The sequence below is a fragment of the Durio zibethinus genome, chromosome 25, assembly GCF_047325235.1.
Source record: "Durio zibethinus cultivar Kanyao isolate XHJ-2024 chromosome 25, ASM4732523v1, whole genome shotgun sequence".
In the NCBI taxonomy this organism is placed as follows: domain Eukaryota; kingdom Viridiplantae; phylum Streptophyta; class Magnoliopsida; order Malvales; family Malvaceae; genus Durio; species Durio zibethinus.
Window position 1 is genome coordinate 16303783 of NC_143186.1, and position 17755 is coordinate 16321537.

The following is a 17755-nucleotide window of genomic DNA, read 5'->3' on the forward strand; positions in this document are numbered from 1 at the left end:
GTATAAAAGATTGCACATCTTCAAGACATATCTATTTCACCTCTGGTAACGGTTTACCTTTTTTTTTGCTCAAATCATCTCCCTATATTAATGTGGATGAGTTCTCAAAATTAAATTCCAGAATTATTATTATCATTGTCTAAATATTCATCATCTAAAATTTGAGAACGAGAATGTAAAATTATGAAAGGTAACAGAGCACGGAATAATGGTCGAGTGAAAGAGAAAATGTAATGAAATGCATTAACTTGCCCTTATTAAAATGATAACAAGTGAAATCATATTGCAAAAAAGAAATTCTAACATTACTTTAAAAGAACTTTTAGAATGACAAGTAGCATTCAACTAGTTTTAACATCCTCTTTAAAATCATGCCCCTATGCAATCAGGTGAAGGATTTTTATCTCGCCCTATTGAATCATTACGATTTTTCATATTCTTGATCCTCAAACAAAATGATTGGGCTTTTCCTGTCGAGTTCTGAATATACAGGCTTGACCATTTGAGCGACTATTTTTATTATCATGCTTCCTGTTGTAGTGCTTCTGGTAAAAGCAATCTTGTCAACATTGGGATGAGATGCCAAAAGAATCGCAACTTTCGGGCCCGATCCAGTCAGAATGTTCAAGACACTTGAAGGAAAACCAACCTTCCTACACACGTCAGCCAGCTCCAAACAGGTGATAGATACCAACTCGAAAGGTTTTAGTATTGCAGCACAATCTACAGCCAAAGCAAAAACTACTTTTTAGGTGGCCATCAACAGTGGATAATTCCATAGAGTAATCAATCTAATGACCCCAAGTGGTTCCTTAAGCACATAACTCTTAAATGTCTCAATAGGAAGAGAGATAGCAACCTTTTTCTTCGCATCTAAACCTTCAGCAAGGTGCGTATAGTACTAAAAAATTTAGCAACATCATCAATGTCCCAAGTTGCTTCATCAAGTGGTTTCCCGCAATCAATTGCTCAAGCTTTGCTAATTCAGATTTTCTCTTTGTTATCTTGGAAATGATGGCCCATAAATACTTGGCACGAACAGTGCCAGAAGCTGAAGCCCAATCTTTGCCTTTGTTTATAGAAAAAGCTCTCTGAGCAGCGGCCACTGTAAGCTCCACATCTTCAGCTATAGCTACTGGAATATGACCGATGTTCTATTCAATTACAGGATAGATAATTGAAATTCACTTCTTGAGAACAGGCTCTCTCCATTCACTGTTGATAAGTAACATTCGACTCAAAATTTGGACCACCATATTAAATCAATTTGCCTTTTTTTTTTGGTTTCACTCTCATCCTCAAACCAGTGTCTAAGAAGCTTTTTTCTTTTCTTCTATGATCTTTCCCTAATCTCTGTACTCGTGTTCCCCTATTGCTCTTCCTTGATCAAAACTTACCATTCCATCCTTGATTAATCATTGCACTTCATGCTTTAGAGTAGTGTAATTTTTAGTGCAATGGCCAACAATGCTATAGTCACAGTGAGCTGTAGGATCATACCACTTAGGATAGGGTGGTTTGAGTGGGTCTACACGGCTTAGGGCAATCAGGTGACTATTATAGAGCTCTCGGTATAAGTCATGAGGATTGGATCAGATACAAGTTTTTCTTGAATAGTCCATTGCTCTCGTGAACCACTTCTCAGGCTAATAGGATGAATTTAGGGTCTTGCAGGAGTTTGACTGTTAAGGCTATATATGAGAGCTTGGGGGATAAAAATGGGCTGGTATATGGATGAATTAGGTGGTTGTGGGGCTGGTTGGTATGGATAAGATGAAGCATTGTTCACTGCAAGATAGCATGGAGAGTACCCTAGGGGTGGATAGGATTGATATCCCCTGAACTGTCTGTTAAAGCCTACAGCTTGAGCTTTAGTCTCTTTCTTCTCGGGTGCCTTCTTGGTTTCTCCTCTTTTCAGCTTGCTATTTTTAATGGCATTCTCAATGATTTCGCCTGAGATCACCATGTCAGCGAAATTTTTTGTGGCATTCTCTATCATCTTTTCATAATAGGGGGATTTCAAAGTGCTGACAAACAATACAGTGGTCTCATTTTCAGTCAAAGAAGGTTGCACCTAAGTAGCCATGTTTTTCCACCTTTGGGCATATTTTTTGAATGATTCAGTTGCTTTTTCTCCATATTCTATAAAAGAAGACGATCAGCGACCAAGTCTATTATATACCGATATTGACTAATGAAAGCATGAGCCATATTGCTTCAAGAACAAATGCAAGTCATATCCAACTGGACATACCATCTAGCAGCAGAGCCTATTAGGTTGTCTTAAAAAATGTGCATCAAAAGCTTTTCATTATGGGCATGGGCAGCCATTTTTCAACAGTACATAGTAATGTGAGTTTTTGAACACCTTGTACCATCGTATTTCTCGAACTATGGCACTTTAAACTTCAAAGAGATAACCACATCCGAGACTAAACAAAGTCTATCAGCATTGACAGAACCATAAAAACCTACTCTTTTCACTACTCGTAGCCTTTCCTCTAACAAGTTTATCTTTTGTTCAGCTTTTAAGGCTTCTACAAGCTCCTTCTCTTTGGGCTTCAATTTTTTTATTCTTTTAGATCATCCAAATTAAAAATTGATATTGGTTTTACTGCCTCTTCAGTAAAGACAGAATTTATATAACTTTGGTACTGTCCTTAATTTGAATCTCATGGCATTCTGGGATATGTTTACCCTACAAGATAGGTGAACTGCTGTGATGATGGACCTTGTGCAGGTTAGACTTGATGTGGCTTAAAACCATGAGGGTATAGTGGGTCATCCTCTTCTTGTAGGGGATGATCTTGTTGGCTAGCATTCTCTTCTATTGCCTTTCCCTTGTTTAACTTGTTTAAAGCCTCTAAAATATTATTCAATTACCCTTCTAACTTCTCCTGAGCTTTCTCTATTCTCTCGAGACGATTGAAATTTTCTTGTTCCATTAGTCTGGCTTGAGCTCTTATATTGTATTGGTGAGTGGGGTTGCTTGGTAGAGCTATCCTTGAACCTTTAGCACCACAATTATGATTAAAAATGCTATGCTATGCTTTATGTATGATACGTTGATGCACGAATGAAATGTACATTTTATGGATGAAATCTGATATGAAATGGATGCAAATGATTGTGTTAAAACATGATCATGAAAATAATACAGATGCATAAAATCAGACAAACAACATGGTTAGTTTCATAAATGAAATGAAAGTGATACCGATGCATAATGTTACATATGATAATGAAAATGATGCACAAAGTCAGACAATCAAAATGATTAGATAATCGTTCTTCTTATGTCTTAGTTTCAGGGTATATCTATCATTAGGTAAAAATGGCTTTATCTTAGGTTCAGGCACTTCTAAGGTTCAACATATGTGGTTCAAGGTTAAAGTCTAAAGGTTTCCAAATTGCTCCTTACCTCATTGTCCATCACAGACTAGTAAGACATCCTAATCCTCACCCATTATAGGCTACAAGCGAAAAAGGTTCAATTTGAATGGGAGTATTTCGCTAGCCACTGCGGCGGCATTAAACCTCACGAAAGCAATAAGTACTTTACTCCCTCCTAAAGGGACAGAGCTCGGGTATAGAGCTCATGTTATGCATATGCATATGAATGACATAATTAATAAAGTAAATAAACATGAATGAATAAAAAATCTATACAAAAGGTTCAATTTTATTAGGCTTTTGGATAACACAAATTTATTTGCTGACCTGACTCTCGGACTTCCCCAGCGAAGTCGCCAAGCTATCATAATGTCTAGATCCGAGGATCTATTGCTAGACATTGACTTAAGGGAGTTGCCACCAATCTTTTTTATCTAGGTGCGATTGGCCACCTAAGGAATCTATCCTTTCAGGGAACACCTAAGCTTAAGGGTCCCTAAAAGAATAGGTTCAAGTCTACTAACCAGAACAAGGTTCGAGAGTTCAGTTATGTGTGAGGAAGGTTATACCACCCTCACAATGCCCATCAAAAGATGGTACCAGCTTAATTTTGTGTTATCCAATAAGCTTTAAAAATTTACCAAGTGATTAATTATTGAAAATTATTCTCAATGACTCTAATACTTTTAGCAGAAAATTGAGAAAATCCCCTCACCTCAAGAGTATGCAAGAAAACTATTGTTTCACTTGCAAAAGCTCCATTGTCGGATTATTTGACATTAAATAAAATCCAAAGAAATAAAAAGGGAAAGAAAAATGATCATTTTTGTGCAAGAAAAATTGATACTTTCAACTTTTCCTAGAAAAAAACCTTTTTTGAAAATTTATTTTTAAGGAAATTGATACTTTCAACTTTTCCTCAAAAAAAATATTTTTTGAAAATTTATTTTTAAGGAAAATTGATACTTTCAACTTCTCCCCAAAAATATTTTTTTGGAAACTTTAATTTTGAGGAACATTGATACTTTCAACTATTCCTAAAAAAAAACCTTTTTCGAAAATTTATGCCAACTTTTCCCCAAAAATATTTTTTTGGAAACTTTAATTTCGAGAAAAATTGATACTTTTAACTTTTCCTCAAAAATCTTTTTTTCTAATCTTTTTATCTTCAAAGGTCATTTAAAAGATGCCCGACAAATCAAAATTACCTGTGAAACAGTTTAAACTTACTTGGTGTCCAACACGAGAACAAATGAATAGCTTCCTGCATTACATTTGTGTACGAGATGGTGACGGATTTAGGTGCATCGATTCTTGGCCCTTTGCTCCATTTGGCTTGTTACATTGCTTGGTTTTCCTTCTTTCACTTTCTAGCTAGCGGTTTGCCATACAGCTTCTACCAGTACTTGATAGAGGACTGGTTACGCAAACACCAAGACCGAGGAACATCTAATCGGGAAGTTAAAAAATATCCTCCCTTGTCCGAGGCAAGAAAAGAGGCAGTGGTAGTAATAAAGGCAGGAAAGCTGTCCTAATCAAACTAGCCGGCAACAGGATCGGAATACATATATAATGTTCCAATAGAGTCACCCATCTCTTTCTCAACAGCAAACCTGGTCACTTCAACCACTAGGCAAGGCGTAGCGTGGGCAATCTCCTGGCAACCTTTCTGTACTGTTATTGTTGCTTTATTACAAATAAGAAGAAATCATAGTGTAGTGCTATCCACCTCAAATAATATTGTGCCAGAGCAACCTGTAAAATAAATAAATAAATAAATAAATAATAATAACCAACTTGATAATGTGCTGCTTAGATACGTTAAAGGGAAGTGAATTTCTTCATGTCGTACTGCGAGGTGGACGAACAAGCTTCTGGGTCCAGTATTATGCTCCGCTGGTCTCTATTGGAAAAGTATAGCTGCAGAGTCTCAAGACTTCATCTAAAATTCTCTAACTGATTTTGTGTGTTTTTTTTTTTATTTCTGTTTCTTTCTCTGATTTTTATGTGTTTCTCTGGTTGTGAGGGTGGTCGGCACTGTGTCGTTAACTGAATCAATACCAGCCTGAGGCATTGCCATGGTTGTGGTTGTACCCATCTGTGAAGCATTGCTCATGGGCTGTCCGTCACCTTGAGCTGTCTCAGCTTGGGATTTGCTGGGAGGATCAGAATTCACTTGTTGATTCTGCTGAAACATCCTTTGAATGGCAAGTTGGTTTTGATTAACTTACTTTTGGTGTGGTTGTGATTGTAGCTGCAAATGCTGGTGGTTTGAACAAATAACTGCTAGCAGCACGGGTTGATGCACAGTTGATAGTGTATGACCGGAAGGCACTGTAGAAACCTGACCTTGAGAACTATTATCAGAATGGGAAGCCATCTGCTGGAGTTACTTTGAAGAATGTGGTGCTTCTATCAAGCGCACCATCTGCTCTCCTTTTGCATCAGCTTGGTTGCCAGGGGCCATGCTAAGGCCATTCAGATGAGCAAGTTTCAACAGAAAGGTTCTAATGCATCGGCATGTTCCCTCTTTCTATTTCGTAATGAAAGGAAATCCAGATAAGCTTCGATTGGCATAAAAATCAGGATAGAAGGAAAAACTGCAAGCCCCCTTTGCTAGGCCAGATGACTTAAACACAGCAGTCTGATTTCGAACTCCAACAAGCGCATAGGACAAAGGGAGGCTCAGCGGGATGAAACCAATAAAAAGATTTTGAGAGCCTAATACATAAAGTACATTTGAACGAAAGCCTGTCGTCACTAGATGGTTTTCGTATGAACATATTATTACAGAAATGGACGATGGCCTCCGACTCTGAACCTTGGTGAGATGATAAAACTGAGTCTAGCTTCAGGCTCAAAGGTTCGAAAGACACTCGATTGAAAGGAGAAGGATGAAGCAAGGTGAAAAAAAAAGAAGGAATGAAATGACTCGAGCGTAAGCGAGAAGGGATCGCCACCAAAAGCTTCTCCAACTTAAACTCCAGCAGGAACTGGCCTTAGGACGATGGCAGAAAATGGGATGGCTGGGAATAAGATATATATGAAAAAAAATGTATCACAGGCTTGGTGAAACTACCTCTCTCAAAACTGCTATATTGGACTCCTATGCTTCTCTTAAAGCAGCTATCCATCTTGTCATCCTTTGATGGCTGTTTCTCACCAATTAGAGGCCTTGAGGGCCTAGTGGCGACGGGCTTCCCCCTTTTGTTTTTCTTTTTCCTTCCCCCTCTCCTATTCAGATTCTTCTTTTATCTTTCCTCTCCCTTTTCAAACTATGAATCACAATGATTTATAAAACCATGCTGATAGAGTTTCAGTTCAATTCCACTTAGTCATCCAATGCTAAAGATTAGCAACTAATTATGTTTTCTGATCATCATCAAGCCTAATCTCAATCTTTTTTTTTTTTAAATAATCAGATAATGAAGATAGAAAAAGAAAATAAACAATAAGTAGACCATAAGATAAAAATTAAAAAATGATAAATATGAAATAAAAATCTGAAATAAAAATGAAAAATTTTTTTTACAATCGAGCTTGGACCGGTTTTAATTGACAAAAAACCTCGAACAAAATGGGGTGTTTACAGGATAAATTGAATGATTTTCTATACAACTTTTCATTCATAATAAGTATACCAAGAAGCTCTTCTTATTAGAGATTTAGCTTGGATTTTGTCTTTGAGTAACTCTCCTATCATCAAATATGTTTTGATTAGGGAAATCCATGATTCATTCTCTTCGATTTGGCTGACTTGTTTCTCATGAATGCTTTTCTCTAGCAATTCTTTGACCAAGACGTGTGTCAAGTTGTTTGTTGTGATCTAAGATGCTAACATGGATAGTGAGTTAATTAATATGTTTTCTAATCTTAATATATTTCTCACATCGGCCCTTGAGAATACTGCCACATGTACTTGTACCTTATCCATATATTTCTTTATCCTTTATTCTCTAGCCTCGAATTCTCCATTCACCTATTCAACCATTAGTTGTGAGTCACTATACATAAGAAGATTTTCCACATTCAAGTCCACAGCTAACTCAGGCTCACAATCAGTGCTTCATATTGTTACTCATTATTCAAGACCTTAAATCCAAACTTTAATGCATACTAAAACTACATGTTTTCTAGGTTGATCAAAATTAGATTGAACCTATTTCTTTTAGTAGTGGCTGACCCATCTATAAAGAGTTTTCAGGTATCTTTTTTATTCTTATCATCAATTGTGTTGGATTGTTTTTATACTTTAGCTGAGGTACATTAAGTAATGAAATCAACTAATACTTGTCACTTTAGGGCTGATTTGTGTAATATGTGCAGGCTGTACTCACTGAGCTCAACTATCCATTTGATTAGTCTATCTGATAGCACGAGCTTCTACAGGATTTGCTTGAGCAATTGATTGGTCAAAATTTTCATCGTATAAAATTGAAGTACGGTCTGAGCTTTCTAATCGAGGTTACAATAGCATAGGCTAGCTTCTCTATTTTCTGATCATTAAGCTCTACCTTAATCAACACTTTACTTACGAAGTATATTGGCCTCTATTTTCATTTTTCATTTTGGACCTTGATCGAGCTAGTGGTTTGATCTGTGGTTGCAATGTAAAGGTATAACAACTTGTGGGATCTTGGCATTGATAATGTAAGAGAAAAAGAGAGGAACTCTTTGAGCTTTTCAAAGGCTCGTTGACAATGGGATGTTCACTTAAAGTTAGAGATTTTTTTAAATATCTTAAAAAGTGGTAAGCACTGATCTACTGATCTTCACATAAATTTGCTTAGTGTTGCAACTTTCCTTGTCAACCTTTGTACATTCTGTACTAAGGTTGTGCCTTTATATCCAAAATAGCTTGAACCTTTTCGAGGTTAGCTTCTATTCCTTTTGGTTAATCATATATCCCAGGAATTTTCCTAACATAACCTTAAAAGTGCATTTGCTTGAGTTAAGCTTTATTCTGTACTTTTTGAATGTGTTGAAGGTTTCATCCAAGGTTTTTAGATACTCAGCCAAGTTTTTAGATACTCAGCCAATCATGTTATCAATATACACCGTGACATTACGACTGATCTAATCCTTGAACATTTTATTAAACAGCCTTAGGTAGGTCATCCCTATGTTTTTTAAATTGAATGGCATCACCTTATAATAGAACAAGCCATTTTCTATCACAAAAGTCATATTTTCCTCATTTTCTTTTAGCATTTTAATCTGATTATATCCCAAAATTGCATTTATGAATTTAAGTAGGCATGTTCGGCATTGTCATCTACCAGTCAATCTATACTCCGTAAAGAAAAATTATCTTTTGGGCAAACTTTATTAAAGTCGGTTAAGTCAACAAATATTTTCTATTTTTCACTATGTTTTTTCACCATAAAGACATTGGTTATCCACTTTGGTAATATGCTTCCCTAATGAAGCTAGCCTTTAGTAGTTTGCCAACCTCTTTCTTAATGGCTTTTTGCCCTTCAGAGGTAAAACATCTTTTCTTTTGTTAAACTGGTTTCATGTTTGAATTAGTAAAACCTATGGACCATTATCATGGATCAATCCTAGGAGTATATGATGGGGTCCATGCAAACAATCAACATTATCTTTTAGTAGCTATATTGATTTTAATACCAGCTTAAGAGCTCAACATTAAAAAATCTTTAAAAAGTATGTACATATTGTGAGCTTAAAAGCTCGATGTTGGCTCTTTAAAGAGCATTTTTTATTTTTTTGTAGCCTGGTCGGTCTTATGCTTCTTACCATTACTGTTTTTCTTCGCATCTCAATAGTCTTAACCTTGACCTCTTTTTTTCTTTAGCTTGAGTTTCCTCGACTATGGCTGAGCTGTCAGTCTATTTCTCAATTATACCCCGACTATGGCTGAGCTGTCAGTCTATTTCTCAATTATACCCCTTATAGCTGTGATGTAGCATTTTCTTATTGTAGATTGGTCTTTTTAAACCTTTCTAACCCTATTTCGGAGTAAGATATTTGATCTTAAAATAAGGAGTAAAGCTAATGATTCGTATATCAGATTGACTTAACCAACCTAGAATCATATTGTACGTTAAAAGGACATTTACCAACATGAATTCGATGATCAAGGTGATACTCATGGGCTCGATCCCAATGTGATTAGTAGCCTAATTGTACCTTTTACTAGTATTTGCTCATTCTTAAAGTCGATCAAAGTGATAATGAATGGCTTCAACATCTCATTGATAATTCCTATCCTCAGCATAATTGAATAATACAAGATGTCAGTCAAACTCCTATTATCAAATAGCATTTTCTTGACCACATGATTATAGACCAAGGCCTGTATAATGATGGCATCATAATGCAAGAATTAGATCCCTTCCAAATCCTCTAAGCTAAAATAAATTGGCTCGTTCTTCTAACTTTTTTGCTTATTGATCATGGACCTAATGGCCATAATTCCTTTAATCAAACTTCTTTTTGGTTGATGCCAAGGTCCCACCAATTATTACATTGATGATTCCTATAAAGGGCCTATTATTAACATCATTACCCTTGTCATTTCTTTGGTCAGCCTTGCAATCAACATCACTTCACCTATTTTTCTCATTTTCTTTTGGTTCTTTTAAGATTGTTCTCTTCTATCCCTATTTTTGAATCCTTTCTTCCTTGTCCTTGCTTTCTTTGGTACATAAACCTATTTAGCTAACCTCTTTTGATCAAATTTTCTATCTCATTCATCAAGTTAATATAGTCTTCGATATTATGACTATAGTCTCTGTACAAGGTTCATTTTTTTATTGGGCTTTTTCTATTATTTTGTTTCAGTGGCTTAGGCTATGTGAGCTCTAAGTCCCTTTTCATTTGCATCAGAATCCTCTTTCGGGAGGTATTAAGTGCAATGTAGTCATTGTATCATCTGTTAGGCTTATTACACTAGGTACTTTTTAGAGTTTTCTCTTCTAGGGGATTGTTGATTTCTTTTTTTCTTCTGAAACTAATGTGGGGGGATAAGTCTATCTCACCTTGGCTTTTTTTTATTATAGCTTTAGCATTAATGTAATTTTTAACAATCAAGAGCACATCAACTAGTGTCTTTGGTAGCTTTAAAGAGAAGGTGGGCTTGAAGTGCTATTCCCTATCACTTAATCCACTTATTAAGGCAATTGGTATAGCAACTTGTTATAAATCTTTCACTTGGAAAGCCTTAGCATTAAAATACATGACATACTCTTTCAATGGTTCATTTTTTCCCTAGTAGATAGACATCAAGCTTAGTGTCATTTTCTTTGTTCGTCGACTATTGACGAAGTGAGACAAGAAAAAGTGACTGAGCTACTTGAAGAAGTTGATAGACCTTGACCCCAAGCTACTATACCATGACCGGGACACCTCCTTGAGCATCATGGCAAGCCTTTTGCACATAAGAGGCATATCAGCTTCTTGTATTATCATGTAAGTTTGGTAAAGTTTAAGGTGATCCAAGGGATCAAAAGTACCCTCGTAGGTCTCTAAGGTCAGCATTTTCAATCCTTTAAGTGGTAGGACTTGATCTATGTCCTTAATTAATGGAGAGGTTTCCAAGAACTTCAACTCGTTCATTGCCTCCATTTGAACTTTCAAGTCCTTATGAGGTTGTGATTCCAAGGTGGTTTGTTTGGACTTTTGCGTAGCAGCATGTGTTTGGGCATTTGAAGGGTAATGAGTCATGGGTGTTTTGTCCTCATCATATGCCAACAAGGTAGCACTGTTATCGTAGATCAGTAACTTTTGTGTCAGTGGGTTCTTGGGGTCATAAGGTTTGGTGCTTTGGAGGTTTATGGTATAGTCAGGTTTTGTATCATTTTCTTTAAGGATTATAGTTATTGGGTGAATGCTTAAATTGTTCAATGGTTGGAATTGTTTCAAGGTTTTGTTAGTTGAGCTAGATATCAGTCCCAGTTGAAGCATTATCTCCTTCCTTAATGACTTTCTTTCTAGGTGCCATACTAGCTTGACTAGATAAAAATCTCTTTACCTAGCACACCAAAATGTTGGTGTTGAGTTGTTTGCAAAGGTAAAAACTTGAAAGCACAAAGAAGGGAAAGAGGTTAATAACAAAGGTGGAGATTTTTTTTATTGTTTATGCTCTGATGTTCAAGTCAGTGTTTAGTAAAATAGTGAGAAGAAGAAGAAATTAGAAAGTAGGTATATAGAGTTTGAGTTGGTTTAGGAGTACCTAAAAGTGATATTTATGCTTGTACAATAGGGGCATTGTAGGCGGCCCAAGCTCCAAGTAGCGGGGATAGGGCTAACGTCACTAGCTTAAGTTGAGTTGACAGTCAATAGCCTAATTGAAGGGTGACAAGTCAACACTTTTATGTGCCACCAGGTGGTTAGCTAAGGTGATCGAGCTTACTTGGAGCCCAAGAATTCAGGTTAGCTCAACATGTCAACTTGGTCAAACCGACTAAATTACCCTCGTCTAACAGGTGACTCGCACTCTAAGGTGAAAGGTCCATTTTGCCTTTTGAACCCTAAAATGCCCCTAATAGTTTCCATGTCTGTTTCAGGTAATAGTTTATTTGGAAATTGTTGATATGAAGATCAATATTTGACACTATTTACTTTTGCAAGTTGTTTTATGGATTTGATGATGTATACTACCTTTTCCTTAGGTGGTTAAACAATCTTTTTATGCTGAATAGACCATATGGTTTGTCAAAAGGGAGCAATGAGGCCATGTTTGTGATTGAAGTATACAGAACCTTGAGAGATAGGGGTCCATACCCTGCTAATCAGGTTGTTAAAGATCTTGATGAAAGCTTTGCCTTTGTTATCTATGACAGAAAAACCGGAACTGTCCTTGCTGCACTAGTAAGTCATTGTTCCAAGTATCAGAATTGACTTGTTGTATCAGGAAAATGGAATTTTTATCCAAACGGTATCCTTAAAATATTGTTTGTTAGCTGCTTAACTACTTATTGGAGTTGCATCTTTGAAATTCCAGCATTCTGATGGTGGGGGCTAAACTGCACTGGGGAATTGCAGCAGATGGCTCAATGGTTATATTTGATGATTTGGATGTCATTAATGAAGGCTGTGCCAAATCCTTAGCTCCCTTCCCTATCGGTACTTGATAGGTTCTTTTTCTAGTGAAATTGGTTCAAACTTGCATTGTTTCACATCTAATTAGATGATTCCTACGGAATCTTTGTCTAATAAAATGTTAAAATGGTGATATTATGAATCTGATATAAATGTTGATTTGTGGGGCTTTGAGCATCGAAGCAACAAATCAGGGCAATGCTAAGGATAGATAGTGAAAGAGTGATTTGTCGAGCTAATTTCAAGGATATCTACACAAGTGTTAACAGCATTCCAAGGGTGGGGAGTGATTGGACTCAGTAGGATTCACATTAATAAAAGTAAAATACCTTAACAAGAAAAGATTGTTATGAAACTTTGTTCTTTAAGAGGATCAAAGCTGAAACAAATACTCAAATTTATTCTGCTTTTTTCCCAGTTCTCGACTTTTTATGTACTTTTCTTGTTACGTTTTTGGGTTTTTTGTTTTTTTCCTTTGATATTGTAAATAATAACCAAATTCCAACTATTATTCTACTTTTTTTGGAACTTTTTTGCCAATCTATATTATATTGATTTTAATGTGCAAAGGATCTTAAGTGGATTTCGAAATTTCTTTTTAAGTGTTTCGGTTTCATTTTGTTGTTCTATATGATATTTTTTAATTTGTACAAGAATATATATATATATATATATGCACACTTTTGGGTAAATGATTGGGGCAAAAATCGATTAAAAATAAAAGAAATAAAAATTTAGGATTTAATTCAGAATTCAATTGGTTCATAAAGAATGACATTTAATAGATATAAATTCAAATTTTTAGCTTTCTAACTTTTTTTTTTGTATATGCAGCACTATTATAAAAAAATGTATAAGGGTATATTGAAAGTAAATTACCATGAAAATGATCAAAGTACTTCAGATAAAAGATTAATTGATTTCTTAGATCACATATGAAATTAATAAAATATAACAAAAAGGTTAAGAACTACTGAATCAATATACTCTATTGTTTGTCTAAGCTTTGAATCCTATGTAAGGTCCTTTGGGATATGAATAAATGATATACAAAAGCTTAGAAAGAAAAAAAAAAAAAAAAAAAAAAGACCAGACCATCTCATTGAACCATGCGAATACCGATCACTGAAGTTGCATTGACTGATTCATATATGCTTATGCCACAACCTGCTTCGTTTCCCATGGTCGAGATTTTTCTCGAACAATTTCCCTTCCCATTTCTCTAATCATTTGATGCATCATTAGCTGTTTTTTTCATTAACAATTAGGAGAGACCTAAACAATTGTATAGAAATCACTACCACCTAAATTGTAGTTGTGTAATCTTTATCCTTCCATTGAAGAAACAAGCTATGTCAAGGAATAAATTTTTATCATAATCATCTTCCATGGAATCACAGCTTATTCTTATAATCTTTTGAATTTTGCTATCAGGTATTGCTTCCAATATCTCCAATGCATTTTTTCAAACATTCCTACTTTTTCCTGATAGTGAAGAACCCAAAACTTTAAGATCTAATGGAAACCCACCACAATGTTTCACTACTTGCATACTCCATTGAATTGATCTCAATCGAACAACTCTTTCCGAAGCCATACAAGTTAAAAAGCTGAAGTGATTTGTCAAAAGGCAATTTTTTCACTTCAAACTCCTTGCAGATGTCTCCATAATTGGATGATGATGATTCCAAATTTAGCACCTGGTTAGCGAAAGGAGTATTCAGCATGGGTCGATGTCTGCTAGTTATGATGATCATACTTGCTGGATGAAAAGCTACTAGGGTTCCAATTTTCTGAATCATCCACATCATCAAGAAAAAGAACTCTTCTACAACATAATGCTTCTTTGATCTCAATAATTCCATCATCAGCATTATGAATTTTGTTTACTTTTCCCTTGAGTATATTTGAAATAAGCTATCTTTGCAAACGAACCAAGCCATTGCTTTCTTGTCTTCTCTAGCATTAGCAAGGAAACTGTTGCCTTTGAAATTTTCGATGTTTTGATTATAAACAACTTTGGCAATGTTTGTCTTCCCAATCCCTCCAATTCCGCAAATTGTTGCAATGCCAACTTTATTTGATCCATCTCCTTTAACCACCAATTAATGCATGTCACAAGAAAATTTATTCCAACTAAATGAGAAAGGACATGTAAAACGGTGCGGTGGAGTTTATTTTGAACCTGTTTAACAATATCTTGAATGAACTGTGATTCATGCCTATAGATTTTAAGAGATAGACATTAAGATAGATATTAAAATAGATATGTAGTGTGATTCATGCCTACAGATTTTTTTATCCATTATAAAAAAATATAAAAGTATATTGAAAGTAAATTGCCATGAAAATTATCAAATTACTTTAGACAAAAAAAAAAAATTGAATTTTAAGATCAGATATGAAATTAATGAAATATTACAAAGAGGTTAAGAACTACTGAAGCAATATATTCTATTCTTTGTCTAAGCTTTGAATCCTATGTAAGGTCCTTCGGGATCTGAACAAATGATATATAAAAGCTGCAAAAAAATGACCGGGACATCTCATTGAATCATGTGAGTATCGATCACTGGAGTTGCATACAAACAGTTCATGATGGTCGTCTGGTTCATATATGAGGTCACTGAAACATATTTTCACATGTAAATCAGAAAGCATTGTAAAACTAACATGATCCCCGCTTTGTACTTCACCCTTAAATGTCCAAGAGCTTATCCACGTGATCAAGTTCTTGGCTTTAGGAATTCCGGTGAAATGTTTACAGTAGGTCCACTTGGTGTCTTTGGTCTCATTAACAATTTCAACGCAAGGTAAGAAATCAAATGTTTTGCCAGTGCCAACATAAAGAACGATGATCGATTTTAGCCAACTAATCTTTTTGCCAGAGGGCACTGTAAATGAAATCTTAGACCCCATGCCTACAGTATGAATGCCATCCCAACCCAATGGAGCTGCATGGGGTAGATCAACTTTGCTAATTATCCCACAATCATATAAGACCTGTTGCATTGAGTAATGAGTAAATTTCATCATTTGTTCTAAATTCGTCAACATATAGCTCAAATTTGAATAGAATTTATAACGCGTACATTCATCAAGTGTCATGTGGCAAATTTTGTTCATTTTTCTTCCAAATCCAGAGGAAAATCGACAGACGAATGTGTTTTGAATAAATTCAAAGAAGAATTAGAGAGAAAAAAACACCTGTGGGAAAGCAACCATATTTGATTCCTTTAAGAGATTGTAAATTTGTACTTTGACATTTCCACTGGAGCCCAAACTAAGTAAGTCTTCTTCAGTGAGGTCAAATTGGATGTTTCTCTCAGTGTCTTCATCATTTCCTAATAATTTTGATAAATAAATGTCAGTATTATTCATAAAAGAAAGTATCATCATCATCATTATCATTATTATTATTTGAGTTACATATATAAGAAAATCAGGTCCGATTTTTGAAACTAGTAATTTTAATTATCCAAAAATACGATTTTTTTTCATTTCTCAAAATCTTGTCCTTCTTCAAAATTTGAATTTAAAATTTCTTAAATGTTGAAAAATTACCTTGATGATCTTGTTGACGTAGTTCACATATAGATGTAATGTTGTTTCCGAATTTACATCTACCTGTAACTCCAAATTCTTTAATTATCAAATTAGAAAACACCATGCAGCTTACAGTATCACCTGCTTCGAACTGGAAACGCTTTACTGGCCAATGGATTAACCACAACATTGTGTCGTTGTTGGATTCTGGAATTAGAATGAACTCGGGTAATAAAGTAAATCGATCTGCTTGGTATCGTTAGTAATAGCCACACATGGTGGAAAGTGAAGTATACTTTTATCATCAACAAGAGAAAACACGATGCATAGGCTCAACCAACTGATCCTTTCACCAGAAAAATCATATGATGGAAAAGAAAAAGAAATCTTTGACCCTTTACAACGATGCTCGAACGAGATTGGGACCTCACTTCCTGGAACAAAACAGCTAGTGATGCCCAATTCATGAAGTACCTGTGTCATCGAAACCATTACTAATTGTGAAAAATTAGAAAGGAACAAACAGCACAAAAGAAAAAGTACAAAGCTGTGTGGTCTATTAGTAGTGTGGCATGTTGGTAGTGTGCTAAATTTTGTCTTAGTGACATAGTTAAAATCTTGGTAGCCAAGTCAAAAAATATAATAACTTAAAAGATGAAGAAAATTAATACCTGTGGGGTTGCAACAACTTTTGTATCTGTAAGATAGTTATAAATTTCCACTCTGTTGCCTCCAATGGAGTCCACATTAGATAAGCATTCAATCTGTTCCACTTCAAAATTTTCTATTGGTTCCAACATGAACACACATTCAACCTTAGTTAGCTTTTCATAACCAAAAATAATGAACCTTTTGAAAGAGAAAAAGTAAGATAAACTTGACATTCTATCCATTTATTGCCAAATTTTGATGTGCCTGACACTTGAAGTTATTGGAAGCTTTGGAAGTGATTGGAGTTGTTTGCAAGTAGATAGTAGAAGTTCCGTAAGCTTTGTAAGGCTGATAATGCTTTCAGGCAAGCTATGAATTGGATTTCTACCCAAATTTAAAGATTTTAAGTAAGGTACACTTTAAGATCACCAGACATAACATCATTTGATAGTCTGCAATTCTCAAGACTCAACTTGACCAAAGAACATGGTAAAAGTTCCCAAAACAAACTCATTTCTTTTCTTCTTTTCAATGATAGCCAAGACAACCGTGAATTCAATTCAATTATAGCAGTTTCATCCAAACCAAGCACCCTCAATGATTTCACACACTGTAACTCTTCCGGTTCATGATCAAGTCAAGCAACTAGATAAAATTAGCTCTTCAAGAGATACCAACATACCAATGGTACATGGATGTTTCCTTAGATTTTTAGAGTCTTTAAGGTTTAAAAAACTGAGTGCCTTTAGCTGACCAATGGATTGATCAACCTCAATCAGATTTATGCAATCTTTGAGCATCAATTTCTCAAGGCTAGGGAGTCTTGAAAAGTTTGGGGTTTTGAGAAGACTATGTGAATGATTAAGATTAAGGATCTTCAAATTTGGAAGACACTGTAAATTAAGAAAAATAAAAAACAATTAGCTCACACATATATGTTGTTGCTTCACGAAAGTGAAAGAAAAATGATAGTCACACACCTTTGAATCCTTCCAAACATGTTTTAGCCTACTTGTGCGCATGTCAAGAATAACTAGCCTCGAAATATCTAAGTCTGTTGCAATATATTTTTGAGGAAATCCATGTCAACACAACCATG

At 35.2% G+C, this 17755-nt stretch overlaps 2 pseudogenes; one reads left to right on the plus strand and one right to left on the minus strand.

The window, feature by feature from the left end:
* Positions 1–421: 421 nt before the first annotated feature.
* LOC111294895 (aminoaldehyde dehydrogenase 1, peroxisomal pseudogene) lies at positions 422–1256 on the minus strand (annotated as a pseudogene).
* Positions 1257–11800: 10544 nt separating this feature from the next.
* LOC111276186 (uncharacterized) lies at positions 11801–12762 on the plus strand (annotated as a pseudogene).
* Positions 12763–17755: the final 4993 nt, after the last annotated feature.